The 24,617-nt window shown below is 38.6% G+C and overlaps 2 non-coding genes across 2 annotated transcripts; both read left to right on the top strand.

The window, feature by feature from the left end:
• Window positions 1-9,224: 9,224 nt before the first annotated feature.
• On the top strand, window positions 9,225-9,297 carry Trnat-cgu (transfer RNA threonine (anticodon CGU)). Its single transcript has one exon. It is a non-coding gene; the product is annotated as a tRNA-Thr (tRNA).
• Window positions 9,298-9,444: 147 nt separating this feature from the next.
• Trnat-cgu (transfer RNA threonine (anticodon CGU)) lies at window positions 9,445-9,517 on the top strand. Its single transcript has one exon. It is a non-coding gene; the product is annotated as a tRNA-Thr (tRNA).
• Window positions 9,518-24,617: the final 15,100 nt, after the last annotated feature.

Raw genomic sequence — 24,617 nt, 5'->3', positions numbered from 1 at the left:
TTTTAATTACTAGAGCCAATTAAAATGAAATCATTCATATATAAATACAGAGCGGAAACCTCTAGTCTACTAAGACTTCGCACGGTTTACACGGTTTACTTATCAATGTCTGCAGACATTACTGTATATCCATACGATATCAGCATATGATTAATTAGTAACTAATTTCTAATTACTTGAGCCAATTAAAATGAAATCATTCATATATAAATACAGAGCGGAAACCTCTAGTCTACTAAGACTTCGCACGGTTCACACGGTTTATTTATAAATGTCATCGTGTAAGCTCTGCAAATATTACTGTATATCCATACGATATCCGCAATTCATTAATTACTAACTAATTTTTAATTACTTGAGCCAATTAAAATAAAATCATTCATATATAAATACAGAACGGGGACTTCTATTACTAGAACTTCACATGGTTCACACGGTTTACTTATCAATGTCTGCAAACATTACTGTATATCCATACGATATCAGCATATGATTAATTAGTAATAAATTTTTAATTACTTAAGCCAATTAAAATAAAATCATTCATATATCAATACAGAGCGGGAACCTCTAGTCTACTAAGACTTCGCACGGTTCACACGGTTTACTTATCAATGTCTGCAAATATTACTGTATATCCATGCGATATCCGCATATCATTAATTAGTAACTAATTTTTAATTACTTCAGCAAATTAAAATAAAATCATTCATTTATAAATACAGAGCGGGAATATCTAGTCTAGTAAGAGTTCGCAAGGTTCACACGGTTTATTTATAAATATCATCGTTTAAACTGTGCAATTGTTATTAAGTGACTATACAATATCAGTAAATCATTTATAATGATATGATTAACAAAATTGATGGACACATTGAAAAAATTATTTCAAGTGACGACCGTGTCAGCCGTGCAAGCTTGTACTGAATCCTTGTAACAGTAACTTGCTTAAATGCTTTTTTATTCTGCTAAATATATTAATTTTCGTCAATACTAATGCGAAGTCCTAGTGGACTAGTGCTTACGGTTCTGTACTCATAAATGAATTATACAATAATAATTGCAGAGCTTTAACGATGATTTTTATAAATGAACCGTGTGAACCGTGTGAAGTCTTAATAGACTAGAGTTTCCCGATCTGTACGTAAGACAAGTAAATATTTTTACTCATATAAATCTCTCGTGTCATAACAATGGATGCTTATGGAGTCAGCACGGTGCCCATATCTAAACAATCGCGAGTGTTTTGTTTTCTTGAAATCAGCAAACCGTTCGAGAACGTTTTCTTGTGTTATTGTTAACGGGGTAGAGCGCAAGAAACTTGGTGTTAATTTATTTTGCTACAAATACGAATGATTTTCCTGTAAAATTTTTCATAAGGCTTTTTCATAAATTAATAAATAATACCAAATCTTTCGCCATAATAAAGTATTTTTTAAATTAAATTTATTCAATTTGAGTTAAATCTTTTAATAACAATGAGTAAACCTTTATTTTATGCTGGACAAATAATTTTCAGCTACGAGAACCTCAGCAAGAAATTAGACGAGCACGAAGAAAGTACTAAGTATCAATTCATCGTTTCTCATAGCAAATCTTTAGTCAATGTGTTTAAGCATGCGAAAGTTATCGATTTCAATCCTAATCTTATTTATAATGAGATTAATTTTGAATGTAGTGTGAATAATGAGATGAAAGAAGATGAACCGTAAGTATGTCAGTGTTAATTGTGAAATTATTAATCTTGTTCTAGCATCTTTTGAAATGTTCTAACAATAAACGTTTCTATTCCTAGAGGATGCTTGGCCGAGTTAAAGGTATCTTTATCGCCTCATAAACAAAATTTTAAAGTAAATTATTCTGGTCACCATAATCACGATCCGCCTGCGGTAAATGAATTGATTTCATTTTATTGTTTACATAATACACTAATGCAAAAAATTGAAGGAACAGAAAAATTTTATGAATTTTATAGTGATTTTTGGAACGTTGTAACTTGGTGAAAAATAATCGTATCGAGATTTGAAAAAAAGCATTTTATAACTCGAAATCTCTAGTTTTGGTGCATTTTTTCAAAATTTTTTAAAATCTTCGGTTATTGCGCAAACATAAGAAATACCGCGAGACAAAAAAGTCAAAAAAAAAAAAATTTTTCGAACACAAAAAAACAAGTTTAAATTTTTTTTTTCTTTGATTTTTTTGACGTTTTTTGGAAATTTTTTTTTTATCATTTCCTTGCATTTGCTAAGTAACTAACGCAAAAATTTGAGAAAAATCAAAAAAAAATATTTTTTCATTTTGATTGTGATTACACAATTAAAGGATTAAAACTTGTTTCTTTTATTGTTTACCTAAACTTTGATCGATCATTCCCAAAAAACGGTACGATAGATCAATTTAAAAATTTACAGAGGTTTTAAGGGTACATTAAGCTAAAAAAGTCCCTGGCAACAGGCTTTTTTTTTATCGATATTTGCAGAGTAGCAGATAATTTACTAAAAAACCAAAAAAAGTCATTTTTGTGTACTTAGTTCTAATGGATGTTAAAAATAAAAAAAATTTTTTTTTTCAAAAAATGATGACAGGGTCTTGTAGGGAAATTATTCAAGTTTTTAACGCTGTCCTTCAATTTTCTGTGCAACCATTGGTACCTGAAATATCGAAGATCAAAGCCAAAAGGAACAATTTTTGTTTGAAGGCTGATATCTCTGCGACAAATCGTCCTACGAGGTTAAAAAAAAAAGCCAAATTAAAGCTGAATAAATTTGCTAAACATACTATACATTCGTTTAGTTGAAATAATTTTTTCGCGGTCCGTGGGCTCTTCGGAAAAAAAAAAAAAATTTTTTAAATTTTTTGTCTCGCGGTATTTCTTATGTTTACGCAATAACCGAAGATTTTAAAAAATTTTGAAAAAAGCACTAAAACTAGAGTTTTCAAGCTATAAAATGCTTTTTTTAAAATCTAGATACGATTATTTTTCACCAAGTTACAACCTTCCAAAAATCACTAAAAAATTTATAAAATTTTCTGTTCCTTTAATTTTTTGCATTAGTGTAGCTGTGACGGTCGAGCTGACGCCCATCCGTCTAATACTAATTAACAAATAATAGATAGATATATTTAATTTCAGAAAGCAATACATTTTAAAGTAGTTTTATTAAGCGCTACACAGCTGCACATATATATCGCATTACATTAGTTGTATTAAGTCTTACTTTTATAAAAACAATGCGATGAGCAGACGTTTCGCGTGGTCAGCAGTTTTGACTGTGGGAAGAAAAGAGTTCCGTTGGAGACTGCGAAGGGATATTTTCTCATGCAGCACGAAAAGAGTTCTCATGGGAAACGGCGGAGTGATATTTTGGAAGCAGAGGATGCGATTGCAGAAGAAGAGTTAGTTACCATAGTTAAGCTGATTCGAATAGTCGTCTGCTCGCGCATAAATATTTTATCTCTCATATTTTACCGCTTTTATTACAGATCACTGTGTAATGTTCGCCGCTTAATTTATAATTATTTATCCGGGATTTCTCCCTTTGGTAGTGATAGTAATTTTGGACAAGCGGGTTGGCGGGTGCGGACAACAATAAAGAATACAAGGAAGAAATTATCTTTCTATAATTTATTATTTATAGTGGATCTTTTCGAAAATTAAGAACCCAAACGTCTTCGAAGAGGCTGGTGCTCTTGTTTAAGCCAAAAGTATTTTATAATGGATAGAAAAATTAGTTCTTCACCTACCTTTCGATGTAACTTCTTCTAGTACGGCAGATTTTACCCCTCCAGAACGTTGCAGCTCGCTTGACCTTCCTGCTAGGTTTTGGGTTGAGTGGGCGCGGCTGGGTTATAGGATAAGACCTTATGTACTACTCTCGAATGAAAACCACAAGGTTGGAGTGATGAACTTCGTCTTTATTTTGATGGTTCAAATTACAACGTTTTCAACTAAACGTCACTTACTCACTTTAGTTTTCACAATTTTATGTTTACTTTATATTATAGGATTATTCATCCTTGACAAATATTTTATCAAGATTTTAATTTATATTTAATGCTTCCTTTTTACACACGTGAAAAGTGGTTTTATGCGCAAATTAACTCGGCACGAGATGGAATCGCAAATTCACGTAATTTGCGTCACTTGTTCGATCGTACCGGATGGTTTTTAAAATCCGACAAATATTGTACTGGACGTACGATTACTACGGTTGCGTCATATCGAATTTTTGATCAATATTTGAGGATTGTTTAATAATAATTTGAATTCAATTACTGATTATTCAACGCCGAAACGGATTCCTGCAGTAATTGGATACAAAAGATTTTAGTTTTAAATGCCTTACTGATTATTCTACGCCTAGGGCGGATTCCTGCAGTAAGGTTAGTGATAAATTCACGATCTTTGACTATTTTTCATTGATTATTCGACGCCGTAGCGGATTACTGCAATAAGAATTAGTCTAAATAAATTAAGGAATGCCTCATTGATTATTCAACGCCGAAGCGGATTCCTGCGATAAGTTTTCTTTTGAAAATATTAAAAATCCTCTTATTGACTATTCAACTCCTAGGGCGGAACCCTGCAATAAGAGTGCACGAAATTACGACGTTCGAATCTTCGCGGACCGTAAGTTTTAAGAACCGACTAGCCCTGAGCTATGGGCGCTCAGGCTTTTTATCAACTTTGGTTGGTGATTTGATGGGGAATTTATAATCATTGTCATTGGTGAAAAGTGACGACAGTTTATTATTTATCCGTTAAACTTATTGCAGGTGTCTTCCCATCATTCTTTGCCGCATAAAAAGGTGAAAAAGCTGACGCTGCGTTTTTGCGCGCTGTTCAAAGAGGAGCTCAGAAATAATTATTTTAAATAATTATTAAAATAAAAAAATTATTTGGACATAACAACTATAAGAATACGTTTAATGCCGCTATTGTTGAATGAAAATATTGTATTAGTATCCGATTCATTTATGCTATCTTAGATTTGTAAAAGAGACTCTCAGGGCCTTTTCTGGGTACTCCCATATTTTGGGGACGCCCAATAAACAAATATCCATATAATCCACATATAGTCATTCCTTCACTGAGCGACCTACACCCTTTATAACATCCTATTAAATTTCTAGAGACGCTGAGCTAGGCACGGTAAGATCGGTGACAGGCTTTTTATCTACTTTGGTTGGTGATTTGATGGGGAATTTATAATCATTGTCATTGGTGGAAAGTGATGACAGTTTATTATTTATTCGTTAAACTTATTGCAGGTGTCTTTCCACTATTCTTTGCCGCATAAAAAGGCGAAACAGTTGACGCTGCGTTTTCGCGCGCTTTTTAAAGAGGAGCTCAGAAATAATTATTTCAAATAATTATTAAAATAAAAAAAAAAATTATTTGGACATAACAATCGAGAAAATCCTCCTGAAAGTAAGAGGGTTGCACAACTCTGTTGCTTTCCTTAACATATGTCCCCTCTTTTAAGAAGCTCGTGATAACACTTACAAATTTAGTAAAAAAAGAATCCTATAGCTAAATATACAAAAATATTTAAAATATAGAAGATTACATCTGAGTTTCCCAATATTTATGGTGTATACGTTGTAATACACGTATATAGATGTTAGTTAGTACAAATTTATAAAGTTTTTCCCCTAAAATCTACGATTTCCATCACCAAAAATAATAATTATTCATAAATATAAGGATTAAATACTAGACTATGATCAATTAAAATTAGGGTTACATTTATTTATTTAATCTTTTCCCCATGCAAATGATGCATACCCATATACATATATTGAGACAATGTGAATTGTCACCTTCTCTCTCAGCCTTGCGGTTCCCATTTTTCCCTGTCTCGTTACCGTCCGAAACCACCTAAAGCTAGAGTCATAGTGCTATGGTCACATGACTATTTATCACCTCAACGCATGACCGTGAGGGGAAGTGGGGAGCAAGCCCAAAAACTCAGCCCTAAGACCCTACGGTGATTGAACTTCACTTCGATCCTGGATCAATTAGCGATGAGACGTATAATTTAGTTTTACTGTCATATAATAGCAATTTATTTGCGACTTTGTTAATACGAATAACTACTTTGTAAATCGGGAAATTAACTTGCGTTATAGTTGTATTACTGGCAATTCTCTTGCGATATACTTTACTGTCCAAGTTTACTGATTATTATAAACAAAGTTAGTTCAATTAAATATTACTGTACGTTACCGGCGATATATTCGCGATATAAAATTATACTGTGCCACCTATCTGTCTACATTACATCCAGCGCTTGCACTTTCTTGTAAGTAATTTTTATTATTATAATTGGCAATAAACAATCAGTGCACTTGTTAATCATTCACTGTATCGATTACCTGTTCATCCTATTTATTTCCTATTTTTCTGGTGAGCTTATCGAATAGTCTGATAAAATAAATATTAATTAAGTTACAAATAGTAATTTGACCATCAACAAGAATATCCTATAAATTTTATAAGCCGTGAGGTAAGTTGATAAGTTTTAACATGCGTTGCCGAGTTTGAATAAGTGCGGGTCTTTGCTTTGCAAGAACCCCAGCCCACTGCTCTGTCCAGCATAAAATAAAATTTGTTAGAGGCCAGCCTAAGCCAGGGTTCAACCCGCAAATTCTGGTGGCTGCTGGTAAAAATCGCGAAGACGAAAAGCGATTTGTCTCAATATATATATATATATATATATATATATATATATATATATATATATATATATATATATATATATAGGTGACCTTGAGAAATATGAAGTTTGTATGAATGCTAAAATAAGCTGGAGAGAATAGTTCGCGATTAACTGCAAATCTGCATTGAGCCGACATCTAGCGATGTTTAATTGCGTGTTCGTTTTGCCGCGTCTGCACGAGCAAATTTGATCTCCGGCTACCGCCTTATCTCGGTACGTATTCCAATCGCCTCTCGGTGTGTTCAGTGCGAAACGAGCAGTTAGAAGAGAACGATCACTTGATACAAATAAAAACAAAAACCAAATTAAAAAAAAAAAAAAAAAAAATGTACACCACCGAGGAACAATATAATGGGTTTTCAACGTGGTTACAGTGGGTCATCCACCGTGGTGGTTCGAGGGTGAGCGTAATTCGTTCATTAGTAATTTATATGTATATATATATATATATATATATATGTAACGTAATAATAATTTCAACCTTTGTTGTAGATGACCTTGACCTTGGGGGTGATGGTAGGGAGTTTGGTCGGGTACATAAACCTGACCAACGCCCTCGAAGTCATTGACTACGTTTGGTTGCTGGCTGCAGGACATCTTTCACCGGAGCTCGTAGAAGCCCGGTGGTTTTACGAGGGCGCCCTGCAGACGTCTGGGCCCTTGGAGGTGGTGTTGGCCCCAAATCACGGGCAGATCGAGATTCTCTCGGTCTGCCTTATGGAGACGACAGAAGGCCTCTTGAGGTAAGATTTCCTTTTTTTTTTTTTTTTGATTACGGAAAACGTTCAAGTTTTTCTTCTTTTTTTTTTTTTTCAGAGATTGGACGCGAGCCTTGAGGGAGCTGGAGTGATTCGTCCCTGGGCCCTCCCACAAATTATTATAAAACAAAAAAAAATGTTTACCCAAGTTTTTTTTTTTCAAAAAGAAAAATAATACATTTTTAATAAAACTGGTATCAATTGTAACGTAAATATGTTCTTAAGACTCAATTAAACCCAATATTTCCTCAAAACTTTTTACTCAACAAATTCACTTCAAAACTCAAATTATTCAAAATCGGGCTACATTACACTTCGCCCACCAATCACCCCTCTCATCTCCTCCAGATCCTGACGGGCGCCAGCCGACTTTTATTTCCCCGGTATCGGCAACCGGTCTAAACGTACACGTAAATTAAAACCTATAAGCTATACCCTTTGGAGATGAGAGACATGACCGGTGGTAGCGGCATGTCCTGGTGCGCTCAGTATGCTAGGTTGTGGAGAGAGGGTCGCGGTTTTTTCAATGCGAAAGAAGCCGATTAATTAACTAATAATAAAAAAAAAGACGTAAAATAACAAAACTAAATTAAATAAAATACCATAAAGATGACGCGAGAGCGACGCGGAGGGCCCAAAAGACCCGCGGTCCAATACTCTCGGTCCATCACGCAAATAAATACCTGGGCAAGACATCGGAAACCTCTCGACGACGACGAATCACAAACTTAATACACTACTAGGTAAACTACAATATAAAATAAAATATAGAATAATGCGGTAATTTACGATAATTAATTACTACGACAGAACGGCTCTAAGAGCACCATACACAGAGCCACAAGCTCCAAAACGACGAAAGGCCTAGGGTGGCTGTCGAGGTCCACCATGGCGACTCTCCGACTCACTACCGCTTATTCTAAGACTCCAAACTCGACTACTGGGTCGACTCGTACACGAGCGACGCCAGGTCTCAACTTTCTTCCTCAACGGTACTTGCACTACTGTTTCACGATAATCTCCCACTCTAACTCGCTTACTCTACTCCATCTCTTTCAATCCTACATTCTCGCTTCTCCATCCATTCTTACCTTCACAAACATACAAGCCGTGGACTCACGGGCCTTCCCGTAATGTCACTCCCCGTGATATCCGAAGTTAGCGAATTGTTGGCTTCCTCGAGCATCGCAAATGAGGCCTGCCATCCCCCCAATAACCGTACACGTACCCCAGCTAACTTCGGGTATCACCACGAAGGGGCGGCGACATCTCAGTCGCACCTCCGTGATCACCACGTCAACCCCGAGGGCTAAGCCTAGGCCTAATCGTCATCACTGGTCGGGAGGCACGTTATATCGGCCACTATCCGCGACACAGCTAGACATCCCCCGTTAAATCAACGCTCCATCACACAGACACTCTAAAAACATACTCCGTACCGTACACGTACTCTATCACACACTTAACTGGTCATACACATTTATACTCCATATCCTCAACTCATTCTCTACTACACCCAACTCAACACACACAGTCACTTTTTCTCTCACTAACACACAGACTCACACATACTCCAACCTTCAACTCCATCCCTTCGGCAATGTAACGCCACAGAATAAAGAAAAAAAAAAAAGGACTTTTGCAAAAATTTGTTTCAGAATAATTTATTTCCACCCCCTTTTTTTTTTCTATTTTGACTAAGTAAGTTATTATTAATTTATAAATTGAACGGAATATAGTATAGGGCCGGATAGCTCAACTGGTAGAGCACTCGGCGCGTTACCGAATTGGCCTGGGTTCGATTCCCAGTTCGGGCTATCTATATTTTTCTCAATTTATCTATAAATTGTCTTATTGAGAGGTTTGCATGTTTTAGGTTTCCACTATATAAAATGGTGTATTACCGTAAGAAGGACGGTGTGGCTCAATAAGTTATAGATCAAATTGAACGGAATATAGTATAGGGCCGGATAGCTCAACTGGTAGAGCACTCGGCGCGTTACCGAATTGGCCTGGGTTCGATTCCCAGTTCGGGCTATCTATATTTTTCTCAATTTATCTATAAATTGTCTTATTGAGAGGTTTGCATGTTTTAGGTTTCCACTATATAAAATGGTGTATTACCGTAAGAAGGACGGTGTGGCTCAATAAGTTATAGATCAAATTGAACGGAATATAGTATAGGGCCGGATAGCTCAACTGGTAGAGCACTCGGCGCGTTACCGAATTGGTCTGGGTTCGATTCCCAGTTCGGGCTATCTATATTTTTCTCAATTTATCTATAAATTGTCTTATTGAGAGGTTTGCATGTTTTAGGTTTCCACTATATAAAATGGTAAGTTATTGTATAAGTTAGTTTGTTGTTTAATTACTCTAGATTTTAAGTTTCTACTTAATAAGAGGTAAGTGAATTTAGTTTGAAAATCCTTTTTAGCTTTAGACGTAATTTTAAATTATTATTTTTTTTTTCCATTCTGGCCGCGTGGGATGGAGAGAGCGTGCGATAGGTTTAATTGGAACGTGAGAGGGAGAGAGGGAGCGTTGCGCGACCGTGAACGACAGCTGTCGCTAATCAGTCTCTTCTTTGCCCGCGTTCGCAACTCTCGCGACGGTGTGACATCAATGTGATGCTAAATATCGACCGCTGAATTGATCTTAGATTTACCGGCAAGTGTCTCCATCTCACAGTCACTGAAAGGACTATTCTCTAAACCAGCTTATTTCGTGTATAAATCAGTGGTATGATTTATATCATAAATAAATTGAATAATTGATGGCTTTTAAGGATAATGTTAAAGAATTCATCCTGAAAATTTAAGAATGAAGGTCACTTATATTAGTAGCATGCATGTGGAATGATTTTTTAGAGATTATTCTCAATATACCCATTGATGTTTCAGTTTTTATGGGAGTTTTGAGAATTTTTTTCGTTACCTTTTCGTATATCGCTTTGTTTTATTCGCGGTCAGTTTTTAATTTGCTGATTTAGCAAGGCCACGGTTATTATTATGTTTGTTTTTTTTTTTCTTTTATAGAGTAAGAAAAGATGATTTTTAAACATAGTGTTTTACAACGTGTTATTCTTAAAGCTAGTGGACGTTCGTTACAGTTGAGGGGTAAGTCGGTATTAAAACTCATTTTCAATTTAAAAATAAGGAATTTGGTAACTCCTTGTTTGAAAAATTTTTATTTATACACTGAAATCCATAATTTCAGGATTTAACATTGAAAATGTGTTTTACTCGCCAACCTGCTGAGATTGCTGATCCAGAAATGGATCTTTTACCGGTTTTACTGGATGAAATTTTGATTGAGGTGCGAGCTCGTTGGTATCTAGATTCGGATCCAATCTTTTTGTTCGTTTCTCATCAGTATGAGATTGATTGGATCCGTTCGATAGCACTACCCTTGCCCCCGATAGGAGCGGATGGTCGCGCTCTTACCTTACTAGAGGTATTTTTATATACTCATATATATTATATAAAGAGGACTTCTTTAAAAATGTTATTTTCGATCATTTTAGTATGTCGTGACCAATTTACATTGGTTTTTTACGGACGATGCTCTCATTGGTAACAGCTATTTAATGAAAGTTTTGCGATATATCCGTCACATTCGAGGATGCAGAAATAATTTGCGTTTGTTAAATTCTACTCTGAAAGATTCTACTATCGCCTGGCTTTTCAAAAGGCGTTAATGTTTTGAACTTTGACAGAATAAATTGCGAATGAATTTTAAAAATGTATAGCGTTTTATTTCTTTAATCTTTAAGAATCATTCTCATTATTTTATTCTTAAGTTTAGTTTGTGTGTCGTCAACAACCGTTCTCACAGCTAGCGCGTCTTGTTACCGCTGACGGTGCGTTTATGCGTTAAGTCGGGCATTCGGTCATCTAATTTGAAACTGGTACAATGTGCAAGTCTTTTGGTCAGAAGTATAACCTTGGGGATCCCATTTATTATTTTATAAGATCCTATTCCGAATTTATTCATATTCGGAGGATTTTTGCAATTTGGGCCCCCAACATTCATACTTGTGAGTGTTATAATACTTGTGGTGTGCGTAATAATTTGCTACACGTAAGTGTTGAAGTGAAAAGTCTAGTTGGTCGTGATTTTAGTGTTATTTAAAATGTCGGTTTGTTCGTCTAGTATTATTTGAGTCGGGGTTCTCTGCCGGACTGCCCATCCCGTCTAAAGCGTGAGCTTTTCCTGGCATGGAGTAAGCATCTTTGGAGGAAAAAGGACGAGGATTTGGATGATTGGATGGAGGATTGGAAATTTATTTCCTGGCTCTTTAGGGAGGATGGAGAAGATGACCCGGAAGAAGAGGAATTCGAGATGGAGGAAGAAAATGGGGCAATTCGGCCATCACCAGCGTTCGCTGGGTAACCGAAGTGATGTTACCACTTGCAAGTCAAGTTCAGCTGTCGGTTTTCTCTTTTTAATAAAGAGAAAATGAGCTTAAAGATCGTGTGTTCCTTCTTTTAACCCAAAAATTCGCCCATTCCTTCAAATAACCGTTTACAACTTGGATATGGTTAAATATGCAAGTGTATACGTAAAGAAAACTTGGTTTTCATTTTTTTTTTTTGAGTTTAAAGTTTTTTTTTTTTTTTTTTTTTATTACGGCGCAATTATCTAAATTCGCCAGGTAAGTGTTTTTAGTTTATTATGGAACATATGACTAGTTTGAGGTGAGTAACATTCTGAAGTTGGTTTTTGAAAGAAAAATTTCTATCTATTTACTGCTTCCATTTTTTTGTTATAGGTGGTAAAAAGGAGTTTTTTAAGGAGTTTCCATGGGGTGTAAATTTTTAAAAGGAGAATTTGGCAGAGAAATGACGTCCTGTAAGAAAATTGTCAAGGCCGTGATAAAATTTGTAAGCGGCTGTCGTCTGCGTTCGGATTCGCGCATGCGCTGAGAAAGGTAAACGTTTAAATAATTTTTCTTTAGTTTGAAAAGTAATTTCGCGGTCGTTAACAGGGACTTACCAACTATCCTGTTTTCTCGAATGTTCAGGTGATTTTAAATTTCTTTAATGGTTTAAATGTAAAAATCTATTATTAAATTTCCTTTCTTTTTCCAAAATTTATCGTATAACTTAAGTCTAGTAATATGTTTATTAGTTATTTCGTTTCTTTCTGTTTATCTTTTAAAAATAAAGTGGTGGTAAAATAGGAATCCTCTTCAAAGATAACCATAGATATGGTTAAATGAATACAAAAATTTGTAGATGTTTTCCAAAATGGCCCAAAAAATACTTCGGGGTTAGTTTCTAAATAATTAGAAGAGGATTGCTATTTTTACCACGCAAATTTTTTGTTTGATTATACATTGTTCTTATCTTGATTAGGTTGATTATATTGGTTGCGTTGAAGTCTGAGAGACGGAGACCCCTGGATGTACGAGTTGGAGTTGTTCGCCGATTTGCGGAGAAGGAGACACGAGTTGATGTCGACGGATGCTCCTGGAGTTCGATGACCTCTGGTTGGTCCTTAGTTTGGACTGCCTTTGGTTTGAGATCAGAGGTACGCTTGGTTTCTATTATTGTCTTATGTAGTACCTCACCTGGCTGCTTGTTTTTCTTATAGATGAAGCAGCGCCTCTTGCCTGAGCAGATACAACATTTGAGGAAAACTGGAACGATGAGAATGACACACAAGATGACGAGGATGGACATATTTTCCGCCGTCATCGTTCGTTGTATCTCGTCCTCCTGGTGATGCAGCGCTATTTCAGACATCCGGTTTTCTGTTTTTTCCAATCCTGCTCCCCAGGGTTGGAATTTATCGATTGTGTTTAACGGGTCGATGTTCTTTTTGAAGAGAAACCCTGAGACGTTGGGCTCAGCTGTTAAATTTGTTGACAGTGTTTCCAAGGTTAAATTTAACTTCGGCAGCGTGATATTCAGCTGGGTGATTTCTTCATCTATACTTTTGATTAAGTATTTTCCGTTTTTCGTTTCGCATCTGCCCCGGATATGGATCATTCCTGTTCCATTGATGTAGTAGTCTTTTTCGACTGGGTCCAGGCATTTGAGACTTAATATTTCCTCTTTGCAGGTCGAATAGGCCCAAGAGTTTGGTTGATTGAGCTTTGTCCACGTAGTTTTGCAATCGGCGATAATGCGGATGTTGCAAGTTCTCGAAATGTCTTCTGTCGATTTCAAGAGCAGCTTCATTTCGCAGTCGACTTCTTCAGGATCTTCTGTAGATTGGAATGGGATATCGGGACGACACGATAGATCTTCTCCGATGGTTCTGCATTTATTTATGTATTCAGAGTCTGCCAGGAAAAATCTTCGCAGGCCTGGATCTGTAACCAAGAACCTTTTGGATGGTAAAATGGTCAAAGTTTGAATTTTTCCCTTCACGTTTTCTGGATTTGGCAACGGTCTCATTTCATACGATAGTAGCGGAATCTTGTGGAACAGAGGCAAAGTTACTATAATGAGTAAATAACCTTTTGCCCTCGCTACTTTTACTGTCGATACTGCTGACAAGGTTGAGATGTCCATCCTGTCAATCGGTTGAGGTGGATTTAAATCAGGATGTTTCCGCATGATGTCGACCGTTGCTTGGTAAAGTTGTTTTGGTGATATCGCTTGAGGAGAGAGTCTGCCGGCTTTTGCCTCTTCGATGATGGTTTCGGCTTCTCTCAGGACTCGTAGGTGGTAATTGGCGATCTCCAAGCGCTCATCTCCCAGCATGAGGACTTTCGTGACATAAACGACTTTTTCTAAGGAGTTTAGCGTTGCGTTTATGAATGCGTGAGTGACGTCCGCAAGTTTGTTCAGATTGTACTGCATCTGAGCCTCACTCTGAAGGATGGTATTAATCTCACTCTTGACGATGTGAGTGGCGTTCTGTACCGGGTGCACCATTTCGGCATTATCTTGGTATAACTTGTTAATTTTCTTATTAATGTGTTCTTTGTCTTCATAATCCATGGTCCCAAACAATTCTCGAGAAATCGTGCCTATGAAACCGAACCATGGAGCTCTCTGGTTACGGTCAAGTGGCGGCGTTTGGAAATTTGTTTCGTTGAGGAGTTGGTCTAAGCGATGTCTGGCCTGATATATTCCGACCTGTACCTCATTTATCATGTCGATTTTCAGATAGTGCATGCAGGACCCGACGTCGATGATCTTGGCACAAGCAAGCATAGTTGAATGTATATGTTCCAACTCGAAGGGGTACAGGTCTACCAACCCCTTGACGTTAATGGAAGAAATGATGCACCAATTTTCTTCAACCAAGTGGATCTTCTTAAATGGGTCATACAATAACCCTGGGTTGTTTGCCAATGGTTGGATGGTCATGACGTCCTTGGATTGGCTGCTTTCTATGATGATGACCAGGAATATCAACAAAGGCTTCATGGTGGTAAATTATTCTCTTCTATCTGAAACAGAGAACTTTATAAAGGTTTAGCCATTTGATCGAAAGCAGGTTTAGCCTTATTAGGGTTGACCAATTTTCGGTTCCCTTTGTCATTCAGGTAAATAAGACTCCCAAATTCGTTAATCTCGACAATTTCATAAGGCCCGGTGTAATAAACATCGAGTTTATTCTTCCTTGGCTCTTTTAAAACATAAATGAAATCACCAACTTTAAAAGTTCTGGCATGTATGTGCCGATCATAACGAATTTTGGAATCCTGTTTCGCCTTATTAAGACAATCAGCCGCGATTTCTCTAACTTCTGACAGTCTTCCCATAAGGTCAGCGAGATAATCAGAATAAGTTTCGATCCTGGAATAATCAGGGAATTGGGTTGGCAACCGAGCTCTTCGACCAAACATCAACTCAAATGGAATGAATTTGGTAGAAGTATGCAAATTGGTATTGTAACTCAACGCAGCAAGACCCACATATCGATCCCAGTTCGGATACTTATCTGAAATTACTCGCAAAAAGTCTATTAATGGTTGATGGCTCCGTTCTAAGGACCCATTCGACTGGGAGTAGTAACCCAAAGTCGTTAGTCTTCGTATTTTTAAAGCTTTTGCAAGCTGTTGAATTATTTTCGAAGTGAATGACGTACCTTTGTCTGAGAGGATAACTCTCGGACACCCGTAATAACACATGTATCGATCGACAAGGGCTTCAGTCACTGTTGTCGATCGGATATCGGGTATTGGGATCGCGGTTACGGCTTTCGAAAAATTATCCTGAATCGTCAGGAAATGGACATTTCCACTTCTGGTCATAGAAAGTGGTCCAACGGTATCGATGGAAATTTTCTTGAAGGGCTCGAAGGGAGTGTCGGTTATCATCATTGGTTGTTTAGTTTTTATTCGCGTGAGTTTGTTCTTCTGGCAAATTTCGCATTTCTGGATAAATCTGTAGATCTTTTCCTTCATGCCGGGCCAGTAGAATCTCTCGCGGATTCGCCAATAAGTTTTCACGACACCTTTGTGGCCTGCTATAGGGCTACAGTGGTTTTCTTCGATGATTTTATCGCGTAATTCTTCGGCAGGAACTTCTATATTTCCTTCGCAAAGAGTTACCTCGATTGGACAATCGCCCAATTCTTGTATGAGATAAGGCTTTATGTTCAAATCGTCGAAGTCATCCCCCTGTTTCGCTATGCGGAACGTATAAATCTCATGTTTGAACATGGACGCTCTCAAGTTTTGTAGTCCTTCGATTAGATTTGTTAAGTCGATTTTTTCAAAATGATTGTTCTTGACGAAAACGGTAAAGATGGAGCATTGACCCAATCTTGTGACAAGTACGTCACCCAATTTTGGTCTAGCCGCTTTCAGGTCTTCTCGATTGATGAAAGTGAGATCTCTCAACAGCCTTGAAACTGGTTTCATCATTTCACAATCCAAAGACAGGAAATGCACTATGTGATCTCTTACATACGTGATTCCATCTCGACTGTCTTTGAATTTAATTTGATTTTTAGGCAGTTTCTGAGGTCTGTCAGATTCAGAACCAGATGAAGAGGAAACTTCAGGTGGTGAGTAGTTTTGACCACTTAAATCTTCGGCTATGTCCGAAGATGGAAGGTCGAAGACGCACCATGGAGCTTGATTCGGAAATTTAGGTGGCAAATCGTCATTCACAGCCGGCTCATCCCCCAGTTGTTCGTCAACAACTTCCGGATGTGTCACATGGCGAGGGTCAGATTCGTTTGCCTGTTCATTTTCGTCGTCTTATTCTTGGTGTACCTCTACTTGAATCACCGTGGCTTCGTCATATTGTGTGATCTCTGATTGGTCTGATTGAGAAGAGCTCTCTACCCTTCTCGTCCGATCATTTGTAGAATTCTTATTTGGTGATTTGGGTTGCTGGTTTTCGTTCAGCAACGTTATTTCATCATCATTAGTTTTTGGAGAAACTTCCCCCATTCGCTTGGGAGTTTCCGGGTGTGCTATACTGGAAGATGCAGCTGGAAAATCTTCAGTGTTTAAGGTTTGACAAGTAGAAGGTCTTGCTATGATGGTAGAATTTCGATTGTCTGCTTCTACCTCGTCATTCCAATAGAAAGTTTTGGAATGGTCATCGTATTCCAGCCCTTTATGCTCTTTCTGTGCGGCTCTCAACACAGTGTGTTTCCACATGGGAGTAGATGGACTTGAACCACCACTCAAATATTTTTCGCGAAATTTGGTAGCTCGCGACAACGGTGGAGTTGCTGGATTTGTCTCCACTTGGGCTTCTGGTTCAGAGCAGCTGGCTTCACTCGAATCTTCGTCTTCGACTGTACTTTCGTTTTCACGAAGAAATTCGTCTTCTTCTTCTTCGTCAATTTCTGCAGACTCATCACTGTCGTTATTCTCGTCATGTTCGTGCGGTAGGTAACTCTGTTCAAGATATTCTCTGACTTCTTTGGCCACCTGAGGGCTGACTACTGGCAGTGGATTGTAGTAGTCGTCTGGATGGACAGAGCTATCCGCTTCTTTATCTGGGATGTTAACGGTTCGTTGTTCAAGAGCTCTGTTGAAACGTTCGAATGATTTCCTCAAATCTTCCCGCATATGTTGTCGATTGATCGCCACGGGCGAATTTTCATCCCCTTGATCGCTGGAACTTTTATCCTGTTCGTTCATCAGATACTCTTCGTTCATGAGTCGGACTGCTTCTTCTTCCTCCTCATCTAATTCTTCAGAATTGGTTTCAGGCTCTGGTTCCGGGTCGACTGGAGCTTGGGGTTTTGATGATGGACCTGGTTGATTTTCTTCAAATACGTCGTCTTCGATAGACCCTGAAACGTCAGGTTCAGGAGTACTTATTTCACAATAATTTATCTTTTTCCGATTTAAGTTCAGTTCTGTAGCTCGTCTCATTCGTAGACGAGATGCAATTGTATCACGAGGTTGTGGAGCGCTGATGACACGGGGTTTATTTTTACCTCCCGGTTTTCGACCTCGTTTTACTGCTGTTACTGCTTCGTCGTCAGGACAAGAATTTTTCTTGAGCGGTAACATTACAGCTTCTTTGATGGGTGTTTCTTCTGAATTACTCTCTGCCGGAGATCTTCCTTCGGGATTATAAGATAATCCTTCGGCATATTGCTCGGAGATTTTATGACGAACATCAACAGAGAATTTATATTCACTTAATTTAGATCTCCATTTGATTTGGCGTTCTGTAACGGTTTGGCTATCCTATAACCAGGACATACAAGGACTACTTGTATACAAGGTGAAAGGGCTTACCATAGAGGTAAGGCCGAAATTGTTGCACCGCATACAAAACCGCCAAACATTCTTTTTCGTTGTGTGTATATCTGGTTTCAGTTTCTTGCAAAACTCTAGATGTACATGAGACAATTTTCTTGACATTTGCATCTGGGTTTTCGGGAGTTTGATCTTCGTTATCGAGTTCTTGGCTCAAGATACCCGAGATGCCTACATCGGATGAACTAGTTGCTAGTATAAATGGTTGATTAAAATCTGGATAAGCGAGGAATGAATCTTCGCACAGTGCATTCTTTATGTCATCGAAAGCCTTTTGAGAATCAGCTGACCAGACGAACGGTTTAGTTTTTCTGGTAGCGTCAGTGATCAGTTTCGCTCTTTTGGCGAAGTTTTCGATGAAACGTCGGTAATAGTTCGCTAATCCTATAAATTTGCGCGCCTCCGTATGATTACGGGGGTGGGATGCATTTTTAAAAGACGAAATTTTCTTCGGGTCGGGTTTCACGCCATCTTTAGTGATAATGTGACCCAAATATTCCACCTCGGGGCAGAGAAATTTACATTTCTCGGGCTGAAGAGTTAGCCCAGCCTCTCGGAGATGGTTAAAAAGTCTTTGCACTCGTACTTTGTGCTCTTCAAGTGAAGATGCGTAACTTACAAAATCATCCAGGTAAATGAATAATTCAGTTCCCTTCAAACCACTCAAAGTGGAGTCCGTTATACGTTGGAAAATTGCTGGAGCGCACTCAAGCCCAAAAGGCATACAGCAGTATTCTCAATGACCATCAGGGGTGGAAACGCGATTTTCTCAGCGTCCCCGGGATCCATTGGTACTTGATGGAAACCGCCTGCAAGATCAAACACGCTGAAATATTTCGCTCCACCGAGTTGATCTAGAATGTCAATTATGAGTGGTAGGGGGTAAGCATCCCCGATGGTTATCTTATTCAAATTTCGAAAATCGATAACCATTCTCCATTTTTTATGACCTTGTGCGTCGGATTTCTGAGGGACAATCCACAAGGGCGAATTATACGGAGATTTTGATTTACGTATAATTCCTTGTTTGAGTAAATTGTCGACTTGTTTCTTGATTTCCTCGCGATGTTTTTGAGGAAAACGGTATTGTTTGATTCGGACTGGCGTATCACTTGTGGTTTCGATTTTACAAGTGAACTTTTTGGAGCGTTCCAAACGATCACCCGGAAGGTGAAATATGTCATGATTTTTCTGTATAAGTCTAAATATTTGTTTCCTTTCCGTACGACTGAGGTGGTCAGTGGGAATTTTCTCAAAGATTAAGTGGACACGTTCTTGCTTAGAAAGTGAGTTCGTTTCGGGTGAAGCTTCAGCAGTATCGGAATATTCGTCGGATGAATCGAGGTGATCGAATTCGAATTCTTCAAGCATTTGAGGTTCGATCTCGATTTTCGCTGGGTCAGATGTTGTGTTGATCACCATACACATCGCCTGGCCATCATCCACAGAAACAACGGCTTCGCCCATTAAGAGTCCTTCTTTAAGAGGAATCTTACGGAGATGGCCTTGTCTGACTTTTGGATTCAGGACAGGTACGGAGACAGACATTCGCATACGGGGTGGAATGACATATGAACGAGATGGTTTTACTCCTAGACTGAAGTATAGAGGTCGAGAAGGTCGAGAGAATAAATTCAGAGATTGATGATGGTACAAGATTCCCGCCTGTTCCTTTCTCAGGAAGTTGTTCCCCAAAATGCCCACGCCATTGAAGGGTAAATTACCCTCACAAACTTGAAATCGAATTTTGGATCCCAAAACTTCCAATTCAACAGTACCGATCGTCTCCATGGGATGCCCATTCAAACCTCGGAGTAGCATCGTGTCACCACGATCTACTCTTATTTCGGGTTTAAGGGCAGAAGAATTTATCAGACATACATCCCCCCCTGTATCCACGAGGAAACATTGTAGTTCTCCATGAAGAGAATTACTTGAATCGAATATTTTTGGACCTGTCCCTAAGGACAGGATATACCCTCCTTCAAGGTCGTCTTCCATCGTAAAAGGGATAGGACGGTTAGGTCGATTTTTGAGGACCAACGTATTCCAATAAAAGGAAATGCCAGCTCGTTCTTTGATGAAAAATTCGTTTCAAAGGATACCCGGGTAACCTCCAGGTGATCTAGGTACAACCTGGAAACAAACATCTACTTCAAAGACCTTGAGCGTCACAGTTCCGATGATTGGCATACTGCTGGTGGCTATGCCGCCCACTTTACCTCCGTTTTCGGGGTAAAAGATGGTATCATCCCCCAGAGCGTCGATACAAAGGAGGTTCAGGTCAGAACCTGTATCCAATAAAACTTCACAACCACCCTGGAAGAGGTCTGGAGATTTCATCCAGACTCTCGGACCTTTACCGATTACTAGTGCGAGGGCTTCGGGCGTTAAAGGATTTTGAATTCCTTCGCGGTCTGAGGCCTCTGCTGGACACTCATGGATCAGCGAGGCTCGCGGGGCATACTCGCAGTCGCCTCGGCCTGTCGAGCGCTAATCAAGTTTAAATGATCGTCGTTGTTTTTCCTAGGGGCGGATTTAGACGAGTCGCGGTGAGGGCAGAACGGATAGTCGCAACATGGAGCGTTTAATTTCAGATGTTCCAGTTTTTCAGTGTCTATGTCAGCAGAGTCAAACGTCACAGTCTTTTGTCTGGCCAAAAAATGGTTCTCTGTACGTGAACGTGAAGGGCTTTTCTTGTACGTTCGTGGAGTTCAATCATCGTCACGGTTCTGACTACGTCCCCCTTTACTTGAGGTGTAAGCGTAAGTTAAGTAGTCTGCGGGCTCTGCACTGGCGTCAGAGTCTACACTGTCTTCGTCGTCTGTGTCATATTTACTCTGTCTGTGGTTATTTTTAGAGTAAGTAAATGTTCGTCCTCTAGTCTCTCCGCGGTCGTCGTAATCGTCATAATCTCGACGAGGTCTCTGATAATCGTCTCTCGAGTAGCGTCTGTTATAGTCTTGGTCATAGTCTCGACGGTCTTTATGAGGATGACGCGAAAACTCGTTAGAATCGCGTTTCCGAACAGGTCGCAAACATTCGCGAGTTCACTCTTCTTTAATCACTTTGTAAAGCTCTTCCAGCGTTCTGGGATCTTTTAGACGCGCAAGACATTTTGGAAGGTCAGGCAAAGCGGAATAAAAAAGGTCGAATGCAACCTTTTCTTGCTGCGACATGATGGCATCTCGATTTTCTGCTGGTAGTGCAGCTTCCAGGCCTTTGATCATTCTGTGTAACCTGAAATAATAGTCTTCGATAGTTTCCCCGTCCTTCGGGGACGCTGCAGCTAGACGTTTGTGCCAGATAAGAGCAGGATCGCCGTGGCTGAACCTCTCGCCCAGAGCCTCGAGAAGTTTTTCAACGCCGTGAATCGGAGTATATTCCATGATACTCTTAGCACGACCCGAAATTCTCTTTGTGATTTTTGCAACGAACATTTTATGGTGGTCTGGGAGGATGCATGGTAACCAGCTTCATACGATCGCGTCAAATTCTCTGAAATCTTGCTCGCAAGTTGGGCCTTCACCGTTAAATTTAGGTAGCTCTCGATAGAGATCCTCGGCCATATCGTACTGGGTTGATGGGGTGTTTGCATCGTGCAAAGTAGCATCCAGCCGGATGAGGGGTCTCTCGTTGTCGGGCATTTCTGCTTGTAAGCCGTGAGCTAAGGGAGGCGTTAGATTTCTTCGCCTCCGGTGTTGTCTACTACGAGTAATGGTGGTGACCACACCCTAAGGTAATGGTGAAACAACAATTTTATGAGTCGCTAAACTCGGAATGTAAATTGCTGACTTAGTCAGAAAGAGAGAAAGAGTTTCTTTCAACAGCTCAAAGCTGGGACAATAAAGTCGATGGTTGACTTTTCGCTGACTCTGCGGTTTGATCGCGAGGTCGCGGACTGTGAACTCAGGTGTTTCGCAACGCGATTGAGGGGCAGAAAACGCTGAGTTCGCAAAACGTGGAGTTGCTAACCGTTCAGGTGTGGCAAGTCCACAAAGACAGGGTGTGGCACTTTCAAAAATGCCACGAAAATATAATTTTGAAATTTTTAGAATTTTGAAAATAGGAAAATTACCACAAATCTACCTTTAATCTCAAAATTGGTAGAAAAATGATACCTGTGGCTCAAAAAAAAGGATTTTTAATTTCGAAAATCCCACCGCTGCCACCAGTGTTCTTTATGTTATATCCGCTGCTTAAATTTTACTTATTTATCTGGGATTACTTCCTTTGGTAGCGATAGTAATTTTGGATAAGCGGGTTGGAGGGTGCGGACAACAATAAAGAATACAAGGAAGAAATTATCTTCCTATAATTTATTATTTATAGTGGACCTTTTCGAAAATCAAGAACCCAAACGTCTTCGAAGAGGCTGGTGCTCTCGTTTAAGCCAAAAGTATTTTATAATGGATAGAAAAATTAGTTCTTCACCTACCTTTCGATGTAACTTCTTCTAGTACGGTAGATTTTACCCCTCCAGAACGTTGCAGCTCGCTTGACCTTCCTGCTAGGATTTGGGTTGAGTGGGCACGGCTGGGTTATAGGATAAGACCTTATGTACTACTCTCGAATGAAAACCGCAAGGTTGGAGTGAAGAACTTCGTCTTTATTTTGATGGTTCAAATTACAACGTTTTCAACTAAACGTCACTTACTCACTCTAGTTTTCACAATTTTATATTTACTTTATATTATAGGATTATTTATCCTTGACAAATATTTTATTAAGATTTTAATTTATATTTAATGCTTCCTTTTTACACACCTGAAAAGTGGTTTTATGCGCAAATTAACTCGGCACGAGATGGAATCGCTAATTCACGTGATTTGCGTCACTGGTTCGATCGTACCGGATGGTTTTTAAAATCCGACAAATATTGTACTGGACGTACGATTACTACGGTTGCGTCATATCGAATTTTTGATCAATATTTGAGGATTGTTTAATAATAATTTGAATTCAATTACTGATTATTCAACGCCGAAGCGGATTCCTGCAATAAGGTTTCTGTTGAAAATATTAAAAATCCTCTTATTGACTTTTCAACTCCTAGGGCGGAATCCTGCAATAAGAGTGCACGAAATTACGACGTTCGAATCTTCGCGGACCGTAAGTTTTAAGAACCGACTAGCCCTGAGCTATGGGCGCTCAGGCTTTTTATCAACTTTGGTTGGTGATTTGATAGGGAATTTATAATCATTGTCATTGGTGGAAAGTGACGACAGTTTATTATTTATTCGTTAAACTTATTGCAGGTGTCTTCCCATCATTCTTTGCCGCATAAAAAGGTGAAAAAGCTGACGCTGCGTTTTCGCGCGCTGTTCAAAGAGGAGCTCAGAAATAATTATTTTAAATAATTATTAAAATAAAAAAATTATTTGGACATAACAACTATAAGAATACGTTTAATGCCGCTATTGTTGAATGAAAATATTGTATTAGTATCCGATTCATTTATGCTATCTTAGATTTGTAATAGAGACTCTCAGGGCCTTTTCTGGGTACTCCCATATTTTGGGGACGCCCAATAAACAAATATCCATATAATCCACATATAGTCATTCCTTCACTGAGCGACCTACACCCTTTATAACATCCTATTAAATTTCTAGAGACGCTGAGCTAGGCACGGTAAGATCGGTTACGCAGTAAGAACATTAAGGTGTCAGCTCACACGTAACAGAAATTTTGGCGCCCAACGTGGCGCTCAGCGTCTCTAGAAATTCAATAGGATGTTATAAAGGGTGTGGGTCACTCAGTGAAGGAATATATGTGAATTATATGGATATTTGTTTATTGGGCGTCCCCAAAATATGGAAGTACCCAGAAAAGGCCCCGAGAGTCTCTTTTACAAATCTAAGATAGCATAAATGAATCGGATACTAATAAAATATTTTTATTTAACAATAGCGGCATTAAACGTATTCTTATAGTGATCTGTAATAAAAGCGGTAAAATATGAGAGATAAAATATTTATGCGCGAGCAGACGACTATTCGAATCAGCTTAACTATGGTAACTAACTCTTCTTCTGCAATCGCATCCTCTGCTTCCAAAATATCACTCCGCCGTTTCCCATGAAAACTCTTTTCGTGCTGCATGAGAAAATATCCCTTCGCAGTCTCCAACGGAACTCTTTTCTTCCCACAGTCAAAACTGCTGACCACGCGAAACGTCTGCTCATCGCATTGTCTTTATAAAAGTAAGACTTAATACAACTAATGTAATGCGATATATATGTGCAGCTGTGTAGCGCCTAATAAAACTACTATAAAATGTATTGCTTTCTGAAATAAAATATATCTATCTATTATTTGTTAATTAGTATTAGACGGATGGGCGTCAGCTCACCCGTCACAGTAGCTTCAATTTCAATGATAATTATTTGTTTTACAGACGTTGAAAAAGAGAAAAGGAGGAAAGAACTTAATATTATTA

Source organism: Microplitis mediator, chromosome 3, assembly GCF_029852145.1.
Source record: "Microplitis mediator isolate UGA2020A chromosome 3, iyMicMedi2.1, whole genome shotgun sequence".
NCBI lineage: Eukaryota > Metazoa > Arthropoda > Insecta > Hymenoptera > Braconidae > Microplitis > Microplitis mediator.
Note: the sequence above shows the minus strand (reverse complement) of the source record. Positions and strands in the feature narration are given on the sequence as shown.